Source organism: Cibotium barometz, chromosome 28 (assembly GCF_041138505.1).
Source record: "Cibotium barometz isolate CiBa-2024 chromosome 28, ASM4113850v1, whole genome shotgun sequence".
NCBI lineage: Eukaryota > Viridiplantae > Streptophyta > Polypodiopsida > Cyatheales > Cibotiaceae > Cibotium > Cibotium barometz.
In genome coordinates, this window is record NC_141073.1 from 35,833,476 (window position 1) to 35,850,397 (window position 16,922).

The 16,922-nt window shown below is 47.7% G+C and overlaps 1 protein-coding gene across 1 annotated transcript in view; it reads right to left on the reverse strand.

The window, feature by feature from the left end:
- LOC147622785 (Signal recognition particle, SRP9/SRP14 subunit) overlaps positions 1-16,250 on the reverse strand; it is a 47,685-nt gene extending 31,435 nt beyond the window's left edge. The window contains exon 1 of the mRNA XM_086822408.1: positions 16,115-16,250. The gene's annotated coding sequence lies outside the window, so the exon portion shown is untranslated. The remainder of the gene's footprint in view (positions 1-16,114) is intronic.
- Positions 16,251-16,922: the final 672 nt, after the last annotated feature.

A 16,922-nucleotide genomic window follows, 5' to 3' on the forward strand; every position in this document is an offset into this window, starting at 1 on the left:
CCGGGGGTGTGATCCATATGTGCAATGTGTGTAGAGGCTAAGAAGATCTGACCGAATAACCTGGTTGGTATCCTCATGAGACAACCAGAAAAAAGGGGAGTCCAAACTGTACTGAAGGGGGGGTAGGCGGTCCATGCAAAGCCCATATACTGAGAACCAAGTGGAAACTAGTGCATACCATACTCTAGAGTGTCCCTCACGTGCTAGCTATCTGGAGGACTCCAGGGCAAGCCTCGGGTACCTATGGGGATCCATGTGACTGATGCGATGAAGGTACGTGACTGTCTGGAAGAGTGCCTCCACTACCATCGGGGCTGCAGCAAACTCTGCCTGGATAATCTGGTGTGGTACTGATGGTTTGCTGCGGATCATACGGGATCGGATAAATCTGGCCCCCAGAAAGCTGCTCCATACATCAAGGCTAGTGTGACGAGGGTGTCAAAAAGCCAGCCCTTCGTCTTGGGCTCCTGGAAATGTGCCTAGAAGCATTGCCGCTCAAGTAAGAGAGGAGAATCACAATAAAGACACGGTACACCCGATCGGGTCCCAAATACCCTTTGCAGGGCCCCCACCAAGGATGGTGTATTTGCTTTATTGAATGATGAGAAAAAGACTCAAATCTGTAGATCTTCCCTTGGTTGTAAACCTTCAGCCTGAAGATGATCCGGTTCTTGACCTTCAAGTTCACCTTTGCGTTATGCTCCCTTTGGATGTCCTTGCCCTTGGAACACTTCAGCACTTTGTGAATTATGAGATAAATAAAGCCTTGACTAAGCCCATGCTTATATAGTGTCACATATGCTGGTCGGTGGACTTCAGCAGGGGTCAGCCTGCCTTTTGGCCTGTTTTTATGCTCTTTATATGTGCGCCTTTTTGCCCATGTGCTAGCCGCTTGGGTCTTGCTGCTGTCCAAGCAGCCCATCGTCTGACCGCCTTGCTGCTGGCCTTGCTTGGCCTGGCCACCTGGCTGTGCAGCCTCTAGGGGCTGGCCGACTGGCTGTGCAGCCCCTTTTGGTGGCTGCCATGATGCCCAACCATTGGTAGGGCTGCCCGACTAGGCCTTGTGCCCTGTAAGGGGTTGGCCACACATGCACTAGGGCTTCGTGGGCCAAAGCCATGGTCCATGGGCTGCCCCACATGGCCCAAAGTGTAGGGTTCCACCCTGTAGTCCATGCAAACTTACATGCAACTACATGTTCTTCTCAGGTGCCTAGCATCTGGCTACAAGCCGAATACCAAGAACACCTGCCATTATTCCATAGGGTGACTCACAATACAGACTCACACTCTTCCATGTGCAAGACTTACACACCTGATCAAGACCATGTATGGGACTCATACACCTGACCTTGGATGCTTAGAGTCGAACCCTAGCTGACATGTCCCGGAATAAGGGCTCACAAGGGACGAGTTTCCACTCCAGGTCCTGCACTTGCTTGTGCAAATATGTCCACATGGCATCCAAGTGCGGGATGCACGTGACAGATTCACACTTATATTTATTATTTGAGCACCCGGGACAGCTTGGACATTACACATACATTATGGATTGAAGCCTTAGACTAATAATTTGGGGCAAAGCAGGTAAAAACAAAGCGTGAAACAATAGAAAATACACGCGAAATCCCATTTGTGTGCGCATGGGAGATTTTCGTTCAGCAGTGCCAACTCCTCTCTCTCCCGCATGCAGCCTGATGCCTAAACTTGATGTGTGTAATTCCGTACACAATCCGTACATCCATACACAGACGTGGCGTTTGTACTTCTTGTCGTAAATATGCTATGCTAGTTGTGGTTGTACCCAACTATACCTAGATGGATGTACCACTTGCATGTTGTGTTGATGTAACCCCCTTTCACAACAAAGTTTACTAGTTGTGTAATGCACCTGGCTAGGTGTGAACGCTTCTTGGGCACCGTATCGTGAATAGAGAACACATCACCGCTTAGTGAACCAAAGCATAAGCTCGGTGTAGAAAAGTGTCGTAGCCACGCGGCCTCAGTCAAACCTTCGACATATGTGAATGAACGCTAACACTTTCATTTCGAGACCACACGCTCACACACGCTCTCATACTTGAACTTGGCTCTCAATCCCACGGCTAGCTAGCATGCTAGTTCTCCACAAACAGGCACCGATCGTCACCTCCGAGCATAGTACTAGGCAGCAACAAAGATGATGAAGATCATGATGGGGATCATAGATATAGTCTCAGAATGTAAATGGATGCTTGTAGCTCTTGGAATGATCAAAAACGATGGGCAGCTTGAGAGAACCAAGAGAAGTCAACTAGCTTTGCACAGAGGGAGAGGGACGTGGAGTTTTTTGCAAATGGGGTCCAAGGGCATAATGGCATGTGGCAAATCCCCTTTGATTAAGGTGGTCAAAAATGGGCTCATTCAATGAGCTACACGATTGGATTAAGGCTTAAGGACACAATAGCTATAAGTTGAGCCCTGAGCAAAGAATAGGTTGAGCATCTGGGTTTTTAATGAGATGCGAACACATAAGGTTATAAAACCTTTCTAAAACTATAAAAGGTTAGAAACTAATACTTACCACTTGTTCACATAACACAAGCACACGCATGGTCCCCGCGGGCAGGTGTCCCCTACCTGTGAACAAGACATGTCATGGCAAGCATTCACACGAAAACATGTCATGCAAAAACAATTTCAAGCATGCAGCAATGGATAAATCTCTCATTCATAGAACCTGTAAATCGTAGGTCTACTTGAGCACGGAACTGGCTCATTGGGAAGCCCGGAACTGGGAGCCCCAACACTCGGGTCCACATCCTGGCCGGCACATGAAGTTGTCTGGCCTCTCATACAGTGGCACGAAACAAGAAATGACCACTTGGGCAGCCAAATGGTGACATCCCCCCGGCTTCTAAATAGTTGACCTCAACTCAAAAGTCTCTAGATATGCTTGCAAGAGCTGTGGGTAATCCTCATCAACCCACTTCGTATCAATAGGCATGTAGTTTTTGAACTTCACAAGGTATCTTCTAGAAAAGCAAGCTTTCTCTCCTTGTGAAAAATAATCTACTCAGGCTAGAGGATCTCCTCTAGCTCATCAACATCTAGCGGATCTTCTGTGGAAGGCTCTACCAGACCTAGCCCCATGTACTTTCACAAAAGACTCACATGAAAGGCATTGTTAATGGCAGAGTGGTCCTCACACCCCTCCTACATACTAAGGATGAGATTTTTGCAACCAATGAATCTTGATGTTGCCTTTACACAAGTGTGGACAGCCATTGCTTGCTCTCAAAATAAGCATCAGAGGGCTGCCGATAAGCATAGAAGAGAGGTGAACATCAAGGAGTATTGTTGGAATTTGAGAAAGCAAGGCTCCATAAGAGGCCAAGGAAAGTGGGAGCATGTCCTAAGCTCTCTACCAAGTACAATGGACCTTTTAAAGTGATCAAGCAAAACATTTAAGTTGTATTCCGCCTTGCATTCCATGATCATTGGCAAATTCACAATCTCAAACAAGGCCTTTCTCGTAAAGGTATGCGCTGTGTTGTTGTAGGCAAATTTGCAACCTTGCTCTGGCCATCTATTTGGGGATGATATGCCCACGAAAAGTCCAACTTAGTGCCCATATTCTCAAAGAGAGCCCTCCAAAAGAGACTTGTCGTCCTAGGATCTCTATGCCCCACAATGGACTTAGGCATACCATGATGTTTGAGCCTGATGCGCTATACCAATGTCGCATGCGGAAGCTCTAGGAGTCTTCTTTCGGCCCTAAACACCATCTTGGAACAACCCGATGCAAAACACAAGCAAGAGAGATGGACAGAGAGCTGAGTTTTAGTATATTCATATAGTACAAAAAGGTGTACATGTCTTGGCAAGCCCTTGGCTGCCCCTCCCTAGAGGAGTGAATGCCTACACAATGAGAAAATTGTGCCTTATATATGCCTTGGAAATCCTTATGGACTGACCGACCTGATATCGACCACGTCCCTAGACAAATAATCATCCTTAGTTGCAGCCGACACAAGCATGCTCCTTTTATGTTCTGGTCGACAACCACCTAGTTCCTCCACAAGTCTTCCCTGCCCACACTAGTTGCAAAAGCTCATGTATCTGGTTCTAAACTGGTTCTTTATCTATTGCCCTTCAAGGAAATAGCCCTGGGAATGAGCATGCACATGACAGATTTCCTAGCTTGGGGATTTGATCATAGACTAGGACTTTTGAGTCAAGACAACCTTTTTGGGCGTGCCCATCACCTCCAGCTTTGTATATACATAAATACTTTTGGTACTATTAATATACATAGAATTAGGTGAATACTTTGCCTTTTCTCCTTATTACTTCTACATGGTTGCATCTATGTGTTCCTATAAAAGGTATTCAGGGCCGAAAGAAGAGACAAAGCTTCCGCGCATGTAACCGACATGAAGCTTCCTGGCCTCCCATACCTTGGCACGAAATAGGGGAAGACCACTTAGACAGCCAAATGGTGACAACAATTACTTTTATAGCACAATTGTATATTGCCATTAGTGATAAAGACTTCACTGAGAAGTCAAAAATTCAACATGCAAGCATGTTCTTCAAGGGCTTGGCTCCAGCAAGACTTAACACTGATTTAGTACCAAATGAAGGTACATAGTCCAAGGAGGGTGTTCCACAAACCCAAGGGGAATGGCAGTCCTGTGAGTCGGGTGCCACTTGTGACATACCAAGAAAGGCTTTCAGCCTTCACGCAACAGTTCCAAGGGAGGATGATCCTCCAAGGGATGGAGTGAGAGTGCCAAACTCAATACTCAGGAACAGAAGACCACAAAAAGTGTTCAAGGGTAGGGCATGAAAAGCTAGGAAACAAGATGGAACAAATGCCCAAATCTTCACCAGATTTGGACTTGGATTTGGAGACCGGGCAGGGTTTTCAGTGAAAAGGTTGCCACGAAGGAAATGATGATAGGTTTGGGAGTCCAGGAAAAGACAAAGGGATGATGACAATCATCCAGGTACAGAAGTTGAAATCCCGTCAATCAAGTTTAGCAGAGGGGGATGTCATGTGCAAGACGGGCATGCTCATTCCTAGGGCTATTTCCTTGCAAAACCAATTCAGAACTAGATATAGGAGCTTGTGCAGCTACTGTGGGCAGGGATGACTTGTGGAGGAACCAAGTGGTTGTCGGCCAGCATATAAAAAGGAGTATGCTTATGTCAGCTCCAGAGCTAAGGACGATTATTTGTCCAAGGACCTAACCGACAGCAAGTCGGCCAGTCCATAAGGACTTCCAAGGCCTATATAAGGCACAATTTACTCATTGTGTAGGCATTCACTCCTCTAGGGAGTAGGATTGATAGAGTAGGACTCTTTTGGGTCAAATAACCTTTTGAGGGGCAGCCAAAGGCTCGACATGTACACCTTTTTATACTATATGAATATACTGAAACTCAACTATCTCTCTCTCTTTTTCTTTTTCTTGAGGAAACACAGAGCTATATTACTGAGTATGAAAAATTCCCCGAAGTGCCAGTGGTGGCCTACTGAGGGGGCATACAAACTGTGCAGTGAGAGGCGTGTAGCCTGTGAGCGGTCAGTGCTACATCACGGTGGATGATGTGATGTGTGCAATATGAACCACTGTGGGGGAGTGTAATCTAGCATGTCCTCCAACAATCCTGAAGAAGAGACCCGTGCGCCCCCATCGTCGAATGAAGGCCTGGTGTCTGTCCTGAGCTGTCTGTGAAGGCCGACAGGAATCATCATACATGGAGCGCAATGCACGGATAAGATCGAGCCAAATCAAGACTAGAGTATCACGTGTCGATTGCCGCGTGTGACTAAGGACATGGAGACAACGAGCTCTCCAAATGTTCCACATCGCAATCGCAGCAATCACCATAAAAACATCATCCCTATGCCAATGCTCCATCAGCAAGGCGTCTGGCGGAATCATACTAAGGTACCCCCGCCAATACCCCGTCGCCGTAAGCATGAGCACAGCATCGGTGCCCTCACCCTCAAAGAACACATGTGGTCCCGGCCAAGGAAGGAGCCATAACACAGATCCCCAACTGAGGGAACCTGCATGCCGACCAGCTCTGCTGAGTAGTAGAGCCACTGCTCGCCAAACAGAGGAAGCCACTGGACACGACCAGAGGCAGTGGGCCTGAGACTTCTGAACCTGATGATCACAGCATATACATATGGGATCATGGCCCATCAAGGCACCCCAAGTGCCGACGGCAAGACCAGCATGAGCAGTCAACCAAAAAAAGAGAGTGATCCGCCGAGCAATCCTCAGCCTCCAAATAGATGCCCAGTACTGTGTCAGGAAAGCATGAGAGAGACCTGCATGTAGCCAAGTGCTGAAACGCGTAGGTCTATGTAACTGTCGTCGAAGCAAGCAGTGTCTCCCAATCCGAACAGTATACCCGAAAAAGGAAGTATGCCTAGCGCCGGTCTCCACAGCAGGCCACTCCCATTCCCCGAGGTCCCAAGTCAGCTGCGAAAGAGGCCGTCCCTCCCAGATCCATAATCGCCAATGGGCAACCATACCAATGTGAAAAGACGGGTCCACCTCCCGTCTTTTCCTGTAAGAGCCTACAACACGGATGGGAGTCCAGTCGGACTGTCGCAACTCCTCTAGGCTACCCAAACCATGAAACTGTAATCTGACGTGGCCGAAAGCATCTGGCATGCCCATAGGGATAAAAAGCATAGGCCAATAACAATGGGAGCTCCAAACAAGAGAGGGTGTACCCTCAGCACCAAACATGCATAACCATCCTGAGTGCTCAGGCATCTCATGTAAACCCCGAATGGCACGATCCCAAAGCTCTGGAATAGCTGCATCAATCTCTGCAATCCGAGGCAGAATACCCCTGCCTATGGAGAACTCCTCCCCAATAAAATCTGCCAGAAGTTGCCGTGTCTGTGACCAAGCATGCATCGAAGCAGCCGGGCCGCTATCCCATGACGCCCAGTCTATGTGTGTCCTCTGGCCAAGTTGGCGACCCTCAGTATCCAACACATGGGGATTCCAGATCAAGGGCTGACGCTCAATCTCTGGCAGAGAGGCAGGAGGACGTCTATGCATGCCCTGTCTCATGGAGATCCATATCTGTAAAATGGAGCGCATGAAGGGTGACAAATGAGCTGTATGCAGAGGAGAATCTGAAAAAATATAGCGTATACTCGCAGCCCAAGTATGACCATCGCGGGTTCCCAACTGCGGGGTCACTGTGTGCAAAACCGATCTGAAAAGTAGCTTCCAAGTTTCATTGCCCGGAAACAAGGCGCGGACAATGAACTTGGTAAGCAAAGCACGACACTGCATCTCTGGATCAATAATGCCGAGGCCCCCCTCTGCAATGGGCCGGATAATCGTCTCCCAACGGACTCTAGCTCTAGTGTCAACAGTGCCATCGTGGCCACTCCACAGGAAGTTGCGAATCAGGCGGCGAACCTGCCGCATCACTCCCGTATGAAGCATCCAACAGGAAGCAATGTACCAAACAGATGCCAACAGTACCCGATTGGCCACAAGGACCCGCCATGCAAGAGACAAGTGCTGGGAAGACCAGTGGCAGAGCTTCCTGCGAAGCGACTGCAAAACCGGCGCAAACTGCTGCTGGGGAGTGATATCCAGCCCAACCTGAAAACCCAGATAGCGACAAGACTGACCTTGCTGCAACCATGTAAACCCCTCTGCCACACCCCAAGTCGGAACATCCTCTGAGCCAACCAGCATACCATATGACTTGTGCCAGTTAATGCGAGCACCACTGGCCAAGCAATAAACATCGAGAACTGAACGCGTCACATCAAGGACTGCAATGGCATAACGGACCATAAGCAAAGTATCATCAGCATGGGGCGACCTCTACCTGGTAGTCGCGGGTAGACTCAATGTTGTTAAAGTCACCTCCAACAACCCATGAATCCACCGAAGAAAGCAAAGGACACAATGCATCCACTAAGAGGCTCCAGAAAGCTGAACGAGCTCTGGCAAGAGTCGGGGCATAAATCGACAAGAAGCCAATCCGAGTATCCGCAATCCTCACAATCACATACATCGCCCTACCAGGTACCAGAATACCATGCCGAAGTACCGAAGCCACAAAGGATGAGCTAACAGAAATGCAAACACCACAACTGTGACCGGAGTCCCCAATGGACGGCGACCAGTAAGAGCTGGACCCAAAGCCCAGGAGGTGACCAAAGGGATGCGCCAGCTTATGCTCCTATAGCAGCAAGATGTCTACAGATGGCGAAGTGGCGCTAGTAATCTCTCGCTTTAGTCGGGAAGCTCTGTTCCCAACTATCCTCAAAGTACATAAACCATTAACATTCCAAGAGAGGATATGCATAGCACCAAGGTGGAGGAAAAAAGCTGTATATCCAAATCAAACACCCACGAGCAAGGAACCGGAGGACCCCAAACCATAGGTATAAGGCAACCACAATAGTGTACAACCAACAAGTCGACCGAAGCAATACATCCCATGAAAGAGCATGTACATCGCAAGGCTGAAGCCACCCTCTTGATGCCCCAAATCTGCATAGAGGATGGCATCGAGAAGGAGTCCTGTAAACATATAACCACCGGCAAGTAGAAGCAAGACTCAGCATCCAACCACTCTAACGCGCCACAGCAGCGTGGGAACAAAGAAGTGAGCCAGTCAACGTCAAGACGTGCACCAAGCCAACCCTGCAACTGGGACAAAGTATGGGAGCGAACAAACTGTAACACACTCTCTTCTGACCAAACCTCGGAGCCTCCGAAGGGTAAGACAAAAGAGTGCATCGGACCTGAAGTGCCCCCAACAAACTGCATGCCAGCACTTGCTCTCGCTGATGGCTGTAAGACATAGAGTCTGATCAAGAAAGGGCCTAAGCCATGGCCGCTGCATTCTGCACGCGCTGCACCCCAAGCTGGCGGACTGAAGTCTAGAAATGCTCGAGACACTCTAGAAGGCAGTGGAGGAGGTGGTGGAGGTGGAAGAGGACGCGATGGGGGCAGAATGGAAACCATGGGCGCAGGAAGAGCCAGAGAAGCAGGGGGTGGGGCATCAACCTGCATGGCAGCCGGCTGGGCCGACCGCTGGGAAGCCCGTGGCGAAGGTAGCGGAGGGAAGTGAGAGGTCTGAAGACCTGTCACTGCAGGTGGAGTCTGCTGACCCTGCTCTACAGAAAACTGAGTGCCCTGGACTGAAGAGAGTGCCGGTGAAAGAGGTCTAGCCGGAGGGATCTGCCGAGCAGGCGGAACTGGAGGAACACGCCGCTCCCTCTGCTGGAAACTATGATGGCGCTGAACGGGCCTCCACTCATCAACTGGAGGAGCAGGAGCAGAAAGGGGTGGTGGACGACTCGATGAAGGAACATCTGGCTGCACTGGAGTCTTCCCCTTATGCTCCGGCTGGGCACGATGCTGATCAGTGGTAGGACGCTGCTGACGTGGCGACGGGAGAGTGGGACACTGCCCAGCCAGATGCCCCATCTCATGGCACCGAAGACACTGACCAGGTCTGCCAATGACGAGGAGGCGCTGTGTAAAACGACAAGATCCTCTGCCTGTAACAAGTATAGAGTCCGGAATGTCAAAAGAAGCAAAAAGCTGTACTCGAGGAGAACCTGCTGATAAACGGACGGAACCAGATACAACTATCCCCAAGTCAGAGGCTAAGGCAATGACAAAGTCCTCCTGTATTTTGCATCAGGTTGTTCCAAGATGGTGTTAGGGGTTAAAAGAAGACTCCCTCTCTCTCTCTCCCTTGCTTGCATTTTGCATCAGGTTGTTCCAGGATGGTGTTAGGGGCTAAAAGAAGACTCCCGGAGCTTCCGCATATGTGACAGAATCAGATAAACGATACAAAAGCTTAGCATTTCTTGTTGGGTATAAAGTCCCAGTTTCGCCTCCGGACCTTGATCATCGCGTAGCTCTTTTCGAGAGCTTCGCGGCCATATATTTACTTGTACATTTGGCCCCCATTTGGGCCTTGTAACGGCATTCTTTGTATTTGGTCCGCCGAGCGCCCCATAAGTTGGGCGCCCGCCCATATTAGACCTAACCCTAACTTTACCCTTGTATCTCTATAAATACGAGGTCTCCCTTGAGCCTCAATAAGACATCAAGATATTCTTGAGCATTGTGTGAGTTCTCTCTCTCTCACTCTTCTCTATCTCCTCTGCACTTCCTTGGCTGCAAGCTCTTGTGTTTGAGTCATTCTCCTCCAACAACTGGTATCAGAGCTATGGAGGGAAGCAGTATGCAAAAGCTATGGAGTTAGAGGTGTCTTCCACCACTTGACTACGGGATTGTCTGCGTTTTTCGCGTCAAACACCTCCCTTCTATCATCAATCTGGTGCGTTTTTTTTTTCTTTCAGAGTGCTGCTCTGTTTTTTTTTAACGCAGGAGCCTGTTTTGCGTTTTTCTTGCTCTTCCCCTCTCCTGCGTTTTCTGCTCCACTCTACGCTGCCCTTCTGCTGCGTTTTCCTCTCCCCTGCTGCCCCCTTTGCTGCGTTTCTGCTGCTGTGCTGCTGCAATCAGCAGCGTCTGCTGTTTTTCCTCTCCCTGCTGTACGGCTGCCTCCTGTACGGCTGCCATCAGCAGCAGCCCCACGGCCACCAGCAGCAGCTAGGGCTGCAGCCAGCAGCCCCACGGCCACCAGCAAGCAGCCCGGGCTGCAGCCAGCAGCCCCACGGCCACTAGCAGCAGCCGACGCTGCCTCCAGCAGCCAGGAACTACGAGCAGCCCCAAAGACAGCAACATACTGCCCCGGATTCACTTCAGCATCAATATAGAGCTGCCCCGGTCCTCTTTTGCAGTATCTCCGGCTGCCCCTCGGGTTTACATCGACATCCGGTGATTCTCTTCCGCCGTCTTCTTCACTTGAAGTTGTTTCATCAATCTACGAGCATCCTACTGTCAACCCGTATCTGGTACATAACATCTTGCTATTGCTTACTTTCTGAAGTGTCAGTTTGATAAGTCATGGCGTCTACAAGTGATCTTAAGGGTCTACTAGAGATTAAGAAGTTTGCAGGCACTGGGTTTGATCTTTGGAAGGTGAGGATTCAGAATATCCTCTATCTGCGGGAATGTGATACTGCACTTGAGCAGTTCAAACCCGCTGCTATGACAGATGATGAATGGGGAATCCTGAACAGAAAGGCCGTTGCCTATCTCCAGATGGCTGTTGCTGATGAGGTTCTTGTTGACCTCAAAGGGCTGACAACAGCCTATGCCGTCTGGGAGAAGCTGAGAAGCACCTATGAGATCACCACGCCAGTGAACCAGGTACATCTCATCAGGAAACTCATGAATATGCAACTTGATGATTCTAAGAATGCAGTAGAGCATATTACTGCTTTCACAGGGGTGCTTAATCAGATGCAGGATTCTGGATTGCCTGCTTTTGATGATAAGTTGAAAGCTATCTTTTTGCTCACTACTTTGCCTGACTCTTGGGAGACACTTGTGGTGTCACTTGGGACAAATCCCAACCTAACTTTTGATGGAGTCACGGGTGCTATTCTCAATGAAGATATCCGGAGGAAGACCTCAGAGACTAGCGGTTCTGCAAATGTCTCACGAGGGAGGACGACCAAGCGGGGAAATACTACTACCAATTCAAAGGGTAGAAGCAAGAGCAAGGGCCAGCAGTCTGATGTTACATGCTACCAGTGTGGTCGTAAAGGCCACAAGAAGCCAGATTGCAAGTTTTACAAGATGGAGCAAGACCGGAAGAAGAAATCCAGTCATTCAAATGACAAAAAGAAGGAAAAAGAGAGTAATTCCAGCAAAGAGAGTAATTCCAGCAAAGCAGAAGAGTTCGAAAAGGACAAGAGCAAGGCCAATGTGGCCTCTGGTGTTGTCATAGAGGAACTGTCTGACTCAGATGATGTGCTATGTGTTTTTTCTGCTAATGCTCTTGATGTTCATAACTTGCATGTCACAGAACCAGATGTTATTCATGCCTTGATGTATGAATCTGATGTGCTTTCACAGACTTGGATTATTAACACGGGTGCCTCTTTTCATGTAACTCCTATCAAGGAGTGTTTTGCAACTTTCACTGCAGGCTCCCGAGGAAAGGTGTTCTTGGGGAATGATCATGCTTGCAATATTGAAGGCATGGGCACCGTGAATTTGGCTTTGCAGGATGGTAGTGAGTTTGTGCTGCCAAATGTGAGGTATGTGCCTGGTTTGAAAACCAGTCTCCTGTCTGTGGGCCAGCTTGATGCCTTGGGATACACGGCCATATTTGGAAATGGCACATGGAAATTGACCTAAGGCACAAGGCTGATTACAAAAGGATGCAAGAAAGGAACATTATATAGCCTTCATGGTCAGGCTTTGTCTGGTAAGTTTATTGCTTTTGCAGAGGTACGCTCCCACATGGAGCTTTGGCATAAGAGACTTGGCCACATGAGCCAAAAGGGTCTCTCCATTTTGTCCTCCTTGAACAAGTTTGATGCAAAAGAAAGCAAGCTTGATTTTTGTAATGATTGCTTGTATGGGAAACAGAATAGGAGTTCTTACTCCTCTCGTGCCTCTCGCAAGGCTGAAAAGTTGGACTTGGTCCACTCTGATGTATGCAGCATGCCCATTAAATCTAAAGGTGGTTCAAAGTACTTTGTGTCTTTTGTGGATGATCACTCACGAAAAGTATGGATCACTTTGTTGAAATCTAAAAATGATGCTTTTGCTGCATTTCAAAAGTTTCATGCATTTGTTCATACTCAAACTGGAGTGAAGATTAAATGCTTACGCACTGACAATGGGGGTGAGTTTGTTAGTACTAAATTTCAGAAATTTTGTGATGATAATGGCATTAAGAGGGAACTTACACCCCCCTATAGCCCCTCTTCAAATGGTGTGGCTGAAAGGTATAATCGTACACTGTGTGAAAGAGTTCGATGCATGCTGTCCACAGCTAATCTCTCTCAGGATTTTTGGGGAGAAGCCTTGAAAATTGCCATGTTTGCAATCGATCTCCACACACAGCTTTGAAAGGTGGAATCCCTGAGGAGGTTTGGTCTGGCAAACCGTCCTCATATGACCACTTACGCATCTTTGGTTGTGATGCATATGTGCATATCCGCAAGGAAGACCGGAACAAGCTTGATGCTAAGTCCGAGAAGGGCACCTTCGTTGGCTACGGTGATGAAGGTGAGATGGGCTACCGTGTGTGGTTGCCATCAACCAACAAAGTGGTTCGCAGCCGGGATGTTGTATTTTATGAGGCAAAGCTGCTCCGTAATGTTTGTGCCTCTCATGGTGATCAGAAAAAGGTCAAATTTCAGCAAGGGCAGCCACCCATTGATGCTGAAAATGAGCCCCAGGATGCTTCACAAGGGCTGAACATAATGAGTCCGTGATATTTGAGCCAGAAGAGGTTGGACAGCCGCTTCATGCTCCTGGAGGTGTAGGGCAGCAACCACTATATGCTGAAAATCAGGCTGTTCGTGAAAACCCGCAGCCTTTTGATGCTGAAATTATGATTCCTCCCGATATTGACCCCCAACCAGCCAATGATCATTGGGTACGGAGGTCTACTCGTTTTCGGAGGGAACCTCAGCGTTCTGATCCCTCTTTGCAACATGTTTTGCTTACAGATGAGGGTGAGCCTCTTACTTTCAAAGAGGCTAAGTCTTGTGAACTCCGAAACAAGTGGGAGCATGCTATGCAGGAGGAGATTAAGTCTCTACATGCAAATGACACTTGGGACTTGGTTGAGTTGCCCAAAGGAAGGAAGGCTATTCCTAACAAGTGGGTGTACAAAGTCAAGACAGTTGACGGCCAGCCTAAGTATAAAGCCCGCCTTGTTGCTAAGGGCTATGCTCAGAAGGAAGGGATTGATTTTCAGGAGGTCTTCTCTCCTGTGGTCAAAATGACCACCCTTCGTGTTTTGTTTGCTCTCACTGCTGTTTTGGATTTAGAACTGTATCAGATGGATGTAAAGACAGCTTTCTTACAGGGTGATTTAGATGAAGAGCTGTATATGAAGCAGCCTGAAGGCTTTGTCATTCCTGGCAAAGAACATCTGGTTTGTAAGCTGAAGCGTAGTCTCTATGGGCTGAAACAAGCCCCGAGGCAGTGGTACAAAAAGTTTGATGCTTTCATGCTTAACCAGAAGTTTAATCGTAGCCATGCAGATCATTGTTTGTATACTAAAACTGATGCAGATGGCAGCCCAGTGATACTTGTGCTGTATGTTGATGACATGCTTCTTGCCGGGAAGAATAAGAGCGTTTTGGAAGCTCTTAAGGACCAGCTGAAGTCAGCCTTTGCTATGAAGGACTTGGGTTCAGCTGAACATATTTTGGGTCTTCGGATTAGACGGGACAGAGCACAGAAGTTCTCGCAGGAGAAGTATATCCAGAAAGTCCTTGATAGATTTAACATGGCTGATTCTAAGCCTTTGGGTGCTCCATTGCAGCCCTATGTTAAACTATCCAAGGATGATTGCCCAAAAGATGATGATGCAGCCAGTACTATGCGTGGGATCCCTTATGCTTCTGCTTGTGGATAACTTATGTATGCTATGGTTGCTACACGGCCAGACATTGCTCATTCAGTGGGAGTAGTCAATCGTTTTATGTCCAACCCGGGCAAAGCACATTGGGATGCTATAAAGTCTATTTTGAGGTACTTGAAGGGGACACATAAGAAATGCCTTATGTATGGTAAAGGTCCACTTGAGGTGCAGGGTTATTGTGATTCAGACATGGCAGGTGATTCTGATACCCGCAAGTCTACTAGTGGGTACATCTATACTCTTGCAGGTGGTGTTGTTTCTTGGTGCTCTAGACTCCAGAGGATAGTAGCACTTTCTACTACTGAGGCCGAGTACATCTCCGTCACAGAGGCTTCTAAGGAGGCCATTTGGTTAGCACGCCTTGTCACAGAGTTTGGATTGCCAGAGAGGGCTCCGGTCCTTGGTTGTGATAGCCAGAGTGCCATATACCTGGCTAAGAATGCCATGTTTCATGCTCGTACCAAACACATTGATGTACGGTACCACTTCATCAGACAGGTGCTAGATGATGGTTTGGTCAGTTTGGTCAAGATTGGCACTCATGAGAACCCTGCAAATGCTCTCACCAAAAGTTTGCCAAAAGCACACCTTGATATGTGTCTACAGCGGGTGGGAGTTACATAGCTTCACTTAGAGGAGCTTCACTGGCCCTTTAAGTGGGAGGTTGTTGGGTATAAAGTCCCAGTTTCGCCTCCGGACCTTGATCATCGTGTAGCTCTTTTCGAGAGCTTCGCGGCCATATATTTACTTGTACATTTGGCCCCCATTTGGGCCTTGTAACGGCATTCTTTGTATTTGGTCCGCCGGGCGCCCCATAAGTTGGGCGCCCGCCCATATTAGACCTAACCCTAACTGTACCCTTGTATTTCTATAAATACGAGGTCTCCCTTGAGCCTCAATAAGACATCAAGATATTCTTGAGCATTGTGTGAGTTCTCTCTCTCTCACTCTTCTCTATCTCCTCTGCACTTCCTTGGCTGCAAGCTCTTGTGTTTGAGTCATTCTCCTCCAACATTTCTTATATAGGATCCATGGATGCAAGTCGGCCATAATTGCTGTCGGCCAGTAGCTTTTGTCCTCTGATTAGAAACTCATTGCAATAAAGGCCAGAACTTCAAATAAAATTCTGGAAAGCGAAAGAAAAAGCTCCTAACATTCTGCAAGGACTCTTATATAAATTAGAGAAAGCGGAATAAAAAAGTCCATGGTATTAACAGGAGCCCCTTGGAGCATATCCAGTAGCCAAAGGGCCCTGTTGCCTAAAACAGGCTTAGTAGGCTGTATTTTAAAGGAGAACGTATAAGCAACTCATCCAAATTTATAGATCAAATGAAGAAAGATGATTTGGCATAGTAATATGTGCTCAACAAGAAGGATGTAGCAGCACAGAAAATAAAAAAAGGCACCAAGCAGATTGAAACACAGCTTAACCCTGAATTCAAGACGCTTTGCCATAGATTCATATGAGGCCCCAAAACTTCCAAGCAGGCCCTAAACCCTAAGCCTCTCTTATAAGGCGTAAACGTTCCATAGGGAACCCTAATCCTGATTGTAACTGAAAGAAAAGAAAAGAAAAGAAAAATCAGGTCCACACCTGACTGAAGACGCAGCCGCGACAAACGACGCGAGCTCAGGCTTCTTCCAAGTTCCTGCGCAGGAGTGGATCAAAAAAAGAACACCAATAAAATACCTTATAGTGGAAATCACGATAAATAGGGTGTCCCCGACTGAACTTATTTTTGTCTTTCAAATTCTTTTAGCCTTAACCTTAAAAAGGGTTTTCTTGTGGTGAAATTCTCTCAAATTCTTCTTTTAACCTTACCCTTGAAAAGCGTTTTTGAACTATAATTATTATGCTAATGTCTTTTTTTAAGAGGAAAGGTAATTTTATTATTACGACCGGTTAGTTACAAAAAAAGATAAGATAATGTGTCGCTTGTGATGATCTGAGGACTAACCGCTTGGCTGAGCCCAGGAGCTCCGCAGTGAGAATTCTCAGTTCAGCTACCAATCTCTCTTCCTTCCATTATGGGCGCTGCATATGAGGGCACCATCGAAAGACGATCTGATTTCATGTGAGCCATATATGCTACAACACTGCATAGTGGATGCAAGGCCAGATACTGGCTAGTGCCAGGTTAACCATTGTGGTGTCCCCCAGCAACGCATGCTTCCAAGTAAATTGATGTTGTGTGCCCCTGCTGTCCAACCACTTCTTTGTGCCTCTCCATAAAGCTTGAGTGGTTGGGCATGCCCATAATATATGAAATGGGACCTCATTATGGCGTGGCAAAACGGATACATCAGCGAGATAGATGCCTGGCTAGAGATTCTGTCTCTTGTATAGGGAGCTTGAGATGCAGGAGTCTCCAGAGAAATACATTAACCCGCAGGGAAGATGT